Genomic DNA, 6,788 nt, shown 5'->3' with positions numbered 1-6,788 from the left:
GTAACTGAATTTCATATATTGATTTTGTATCCTGAAAGTTTATTGATTTATTAGTTCTAAGAGTTTTTGTGGTGTCTTTAGGGTTTTTCTTTAGATACCATGTCATGTGCAAATAGAGAGTTTTACTTTCTCTTTTCCAATTTTGATGCCTTCTATTCTTCTTCTTACCTGATTGCTCTGGCTAAGGCTTCCCATACTACACTGAATAAAAGTGGCAAGAGTTGATATCCTTGATTTGTTTCTGATCTTGGGGGTAAAATTTTCACTTTTTCAGTGATGATGTTTGCTCTGAGCTTGGCATATGGCTTTTACTGTATTGAGGCGCATTTCCTCTATGCCTACTTTATTGAGAGTTTTGATCAGAAATGGATGTTGAATTTTTTCAAATGTTTTTCCTGCATTTATTGAGATTATTATGATTTTTATCCTTTATTTTGTTAATGTGGTGTGTCACACTGATTGATTTGCAGATGTTGAATGATCCTTGCATTCCTGGAATGAATCCCAGCTGAGCATTGTGTAACATCCTTTTAATGTATTATTGAATTTGGTTAGCTAATATTTTGTTGAGTATTTTTACATGTATGTTCATCACAGATATTGGCCTGTAATTTCATTTCTTGTAGTGTCCTTGTATAGTTTTGTATCAGAAGAATGCTGTGCTGGACGTTAAAATGAATTTGAGAGAGTTCTGTCTCCTTCTACACTTTGGAAGAATTTGAGAATGATTGGTATTAATTCTTTAAATATTTGGTAGGATTCCACAGTGAAGTCATCTGGTCCTGACTTTTGTTTGTTGGAAGGTTTTGATTGCTAATTCAATCTCCTTCCTAGTAATAGGTCTGTTCAGGTTTTCTATTTCTTCTTGATTCAGTCTTGGTAAGTTATGTGTCCCTTGGAATTCATCCATTTCTTCTAGATTGTCTTACTTGTTGGTTTATAAGTGATCCAATAGTCTCTTACAATCCTTTGCATTTCTGTGGTATCAGTTATAACATTTCTTTCATTTCTGATTTTGAGTCCTATCTCTTTTTGTCTTAGTGAGTCTAGTTAAAGGCTTTTGAATTATGGTTATCTTTTCAAAGAACCAGCTCTTGGTTTCAGTGATTTTTTTCTATTTATCTTTTAGTCTCTGTTTATTACCACTCTGATCTTTGTTATTTCCTTCCTTCTAACTTCAGTCTTTGTCCTTTTTCTAGTTCCTTGAAGTGTAAAGTTAGGTGGTTTATTTGAAATTTTTCTTGTTTCTTAATGTAGGCAGATATTGCTATGAACTTCTCTTAGAACTGCTTTTCTGCATCCCATTTTTTTGGTATGCTGTATTTCCATTTTCATTTCTGTCTAGATATTTTTTTAGTTCTCTTTTGATTTCTTCAGTCCATCAGTTCACTGGGAGGATATTTAATATCCATATATTTGTGGATTTCCATTTTTCTTATTGTAATTGATTCTTTACTTTTATACCATTGTGGTTGGACAAAATGCTTGATATGATTCAGTCTTCTTAAATTTATTAAGACTTATTTTGTGGCTTAACATATGATCTATCCTGAAAAATATTCCATGTGCCCTGGAGAGGAATGTATATTCTGCTATGTTAAGATAGCATGTTCTATATGTGTCTATTAAGTCCATCTGGTTTAAGTTTAAGTCCAGTGTTTCCTTATTGATTTTCAGTCTGCATGACCTACCCATTGATTTAAGTAGGATATTGATAACATTATTGTATTGGTGTTTATTTCTCCCTTTTGGCTGTTAATACTAGCTTTATATGCTTAGGTGCTTCCATTGTGGATGAATATGTACAAATGTTATATCCTGTTGGGTTTACACTTTATCATTACATAATGACCTTCTTTGTCTTAAGTCTTTGTCTGACAGAGGTATAGCTATCTCAGCTTTGTTTTGGTTACCACTTTTGTGAAATTACTTTTCCATTCTTTATGTTGTGTGTATCTTAAACCTGAAATGAGTCTCTTGTAGGCTGCATATAGTTGGGTTTTCACCTGAAATGAGTCTCTTGTAGGCTGCATATAGTTGGGTTTTCTTTTATTCCTTTCAAATCCATTGAGCCACTGTTTTGTTTTGATTGGAGAATTTAGTCCATTTACATTAAAAGTAGCTATTGATAGGTATGTACTTACTGCCATTTTCATTTTTTCTGGTTGTTTGGGAATTCCTTTGCTCCTTTGTTCTCCTGTTTTCTTTGTGAGCTGATGATTTTCTGTAATGGTAGGCTTAAATTCCTTTCTCTTTCTCTTTTGTGTATCTCCTATAGGTTTCAGCTTTGTGGTTACCATGAAGCTTATATAAAACATCTTACATTTTGACAGTTTACATTGATAACAACTTAAATTTAAATACAGTGTTAAGCACTACATTTTTAATTGCCCTCTGCTTCATTTTGTTTTGATGTCACAATTTACATCTTTTTATTTTGCCTACCCACTAACACATTATTGTAGTTATTTTTACTACTTTTGTCTTCCAACTTTCATGTTAGATTTATAACTAATTAACTCACCAACACTATATTATATTACTCTGAATTTAACTGTATATTTACCTTTAACAGCAATATTTATACTTTTATAAGTTTTCCTGTTGCTAGTTAGCACCCTTTCATCTTAGCGAAAGAAGTTCCTTTAACATTTTTTTGTAAGTCTGATCTAGTAGTGCTGAACTCCTTCAGCTTTTGCTTGTTTGGAAAACTCTTTATCTCTACTCCAATTCTGAAGCACAGCTTTGCTGGGTAGATTATTCTTGGTTGGTAGTTTTCCTTTCAGCATTTTGAATATATTACGCCACTCACTGCTGGCCTGCAAAGTTTCCACTGAAAAATCTGCTGATAGTCTTATGGGGGTCCCTGTGTAATAGTTTCTCTCTTGCTGCTTTTCAGATTTTCTCCTTGTCTTTAACTTTTGACAACTCAGTAATGTTTTGCTGTGGGTCTCTTTAGATTCCTCTTGTTTGAAACGTTCTGGGATTTCTGGATTATGGATGTATTTTCTTTCCCAGGTTAAATAAAAGTTTTTAGGCAGTATTTCTTCAAAAGGTTCTCTGCCTCTTTTCCTCTCTTTTCTCTCAGATCTTTATAATATAAATATTGGTCCCCTTGATATTGTCCCATAAGTTCCTAAAGCTACCTTCACTATTTTTTATTTTTTTAAATGTTCCTCTGAAAATGTCAGAATAGAAGCCTGACCCCCAGATTGATTTTTAAGATAAGCAAATAAAGCTCCTTTAGGGAAAAAATGGGAATTTCAATCTCCTGTTCTCTGCTCTGGGTTCTGAGGGGTGAAGTCCATGTGAGCCCTTTAAGAACTATAGCTTTGTAGGTCTTGTGGATACAAGTCCCATTGGCTTTCAAAGCTAGATGTTTTGGGGGCACACATGGATTGTAATAAGGTAATAATGAGGAAGAACATATAATATAGGAGATATTACTCTGGGTATCTCTGGAAAAGATAATCTTCCAGTCTCTTTCTCTCAAAGATCTCACTCTCTCCTCCAAGTCCTTCAAGTTCTTTTTGCAATATGCTATTGGTTTGAAGTCTAGGACCTTGTTATATAAATCAACTCCAGGTTCAGATAAGGTTTGTTAGATGCTGATTCTAAAATGTACATGGAAATTCAAAACCTTAGAAAAGGCATGATAATTTTGAAGAAGATATATATTTCTTTTTTGAAAGATATATACTTTCAGATATATATCAAGCTTCCTTAATATAAAGCTTTAATAAGTAGGGCAAGGAGATATGATGAGGAATAGTTGAATAGACAAATATAACAAAGTCCATAAAGGAGTCCTTTGTATAGGGCCGAACTCATTTTCGGCAAAAGTGCAAAGGAGTTCAATGGCAAATAAATGTTCTTTCAGTATTTGGTAATAGAACAAATGGGCATCAGAGTGGATAAAATTAATCTTTGAGCCCTATTTCCCATAAAACAAGAAATAATTTGGGATGGATCATAAAGCTATATATGAAAGCTAAAAATAACCAAGTTTCAAGAATAAAACACAGGAAAACACCTTAACAACATTTATGTAAGTGAAGATTCTTAAACAGAACATAAAAAGCACTTCAAAGGAAGTTCTTAACTAAAACTAAGAACTCTTCCTCAGACTACACCATTAAGGAAGTAAAACAGCAAATTCTAGACTGAGAGGAGATACTTGCAATGCATGTATTCAATAAAGGACTTTTATTTTGAATATTTAAACAACTCTTACTGGTCAAAAAGAAAAAGGTAGACAATCCAATTATCAAATGGGCAAAAGACTTGAACATAAGTCTTCACAGAAGAGGACATCTAACTGTCTAGTAAGTATACGAATAAGGCCAAGTAAAACAAAAGGAGAATGATCAGAGTTAACGTTTTGTGGATTCTAATTTTAAGGGAAAGGTAGAGCTACTAGTTCTCATTAAATGGTCCATCTGGTATTATGTTAAAATCTTAAGGATAATCAATAAAAAGGATTAAAAAACAAAGTTTACAATCTAGTTGGGAAAAGAGGGGGATTTTAAAAAGCTTTATAAATTCAGTGGAAAGTAGGAAAGGAGAAAAGCTTAAAAAATGCAGAAGGCATGGTAGAAATAAATACAAATATACCAACAATCACAATAAATGTAAATGAGCTAAACTTTCTATCTCTGTTTAAAAATAGGGATTGGCAGATTGATTTCCTTTTAGGACACAGAAAGAATAAAAGTATAAGAATGGTAAAGGACATACCAGGAAAATAATATTTTTAAAAATATTAGTATCAGACAAATTAGATTTTAAGGCAGAAACATTAGTTAGGGATAGAAAGGTTGATTCAATAATGATAAAAGATACAACTCACCTGAAAAACAACAATAATTTTAATTTTAAATTTACTCAATAATAGTCTTAAATCTTCATAGCAAAATACTAGGTTAAACTGACAAATCCATAATCTTAGTGAAAGATTTTCACCCATCTCTTGCAGAAATTGATTGCATCAATTTGCTTTTCCTGTGTAATACATATCTTAAAACTGCCACCAAAATTTAGACAGTTAAAATAAAAACTATAACATTTTGTGGCTCAGCGATTTGAACAGAGTTTAGCTTGGCAATTTTTGCCACAAGTAGGGTCACACGTTTGTTGGCCTTACTCACCTATGAATTTGCTGGGCTAAGAGTTAACTGGGCCATGATTATCTCATCATGTATTAAATTATCCTGAACTTGTTCATGTGATGGAAGATCAGAAAAACAGCAAGAGGGCACACTTTAATTAACAAACACTATTTATGCTTTTGCTTGCATCACATTTGCTAATGTTCCATTGGCCAAAAAAGTCACATGTTCAACCTGAATATAAGAGTTTAGAAAGACTCCACTTTTTTAATGTACATGCTGTCTCACTGCAAAGGCATGGATTCAGGGAAGAAAAGATTTTGTGGTCATTTTTACAATCTATACATTGATAGAGCCAAGAACACACGAAAAAATTAGTAAGGCTGTAAGGTTTGAACAATACAGAAGTTTTATATGGATGATATACAAAAAACATGTACTCCCTAATATAAAATACTAAATATTTTGAAGAAGATACAATACAGTTCAATTCAGAATCTTAATCTGGATTCAAGAACAAATAGAGAAGTAATACACATTACTAAGCCATCAACAAACAAATTAAGATGTAATGGCATATTACTATTGTGCTAGGAGATAGTAAGTCATGTTATAAAGTCTCAGTATTTAAAAGTGTGTTATTGGCTGCAAACAGATGAATGGAATAACATATAAAACTCAGATCTGTAAGTTATTAGAAATTAGGCATGGAAATATAGGCTATTTCAAATCAAGGAAAATTAGATTATTCAGTAACAGTGCTGTGAAAATTGGCTCACTATAAGGAAAGAAATGCTATTAGACTCCTATTTCACACTGTGCACAAAAATAAATATCAGATATATTACAGCCCAAAATATTAAAAATTAAACTTTAAAACAGAGGAAAATGTAGGTAGATTTTTAAAAATGTTTGGGTAACAAAGAACACCATAGATAAAAGGTAAGCAGTAGACAGGAGATAGTCCAGCACATGTTACAGATAAAGAATTAGTAGTTCAAATATTTAGAGAACTAAGAGTCAACAAGATAGGCAGTCCAGTACAAAAACAGGCAAATGACAGTAAAAAGCAATTTACGAGAAGAAAAAAGGGCCTATAAACTTGAAGAGATGCTCAATTCACTAGTTATCAGGGAAGTACAAAATAAAAACAACTGTATTGAATTTATCAGATAGGAGAAAATGTAGTTAATATTAAGCATTGATATGGCTATAAGATAATGAACACTCATACACTGCTGCTAAAAATAATATGAGCTCCTTGAAAAGCAGTATAGAAGTGATGCAGTCAGGCTCTCACCTGGAAACAGATGGCAGGATAATTCAAACAGGTTTGAGCTACAGAGAGGCTATTTTTGAAGGTGTGAGCAGAGGATCTGTTACCATCCCCAGACTGGAAGGAGGAGGGAATGAAGGTTCCTGGAACCCAGAAGGAGTGAATCTTGAGAGGAGCAGTACCCTTCAGTTGAGGGGTACAGATAGCAGTCTTGCAGGGAGTAGAGCCAGGTGGATAAATACTGGGCCTTACTTTACCTCAGATAGTCTGCTGGAGTTTCTCCTGGGATAAACCTAATCAGGAGTTGGTCTTTTGGGGTAGTTCATTGATTCAGCTTCCCAAGGCGGACTAGGGTGGAGAGGATCTGGAGGGGGAAACAGAAGCATTTGATAACATCAATAGTT

Source organism: Manis javanica, chromosome 6, assembly GCF_040802235.1.
Source record: "Manis javanica isolate MJ-LG chromosome 6, MJ_LKY, whole genome shotgun sequence".
Classification (NCBI taxonomy): domain Eukaryota; kingdom Metazoa; phylum Chordata; class Mammalia; order Pholidota; family Manidae; genus Manis; species Manis javanica.
Note: the sequence above shows the minus strand (reverse complement) of the source record.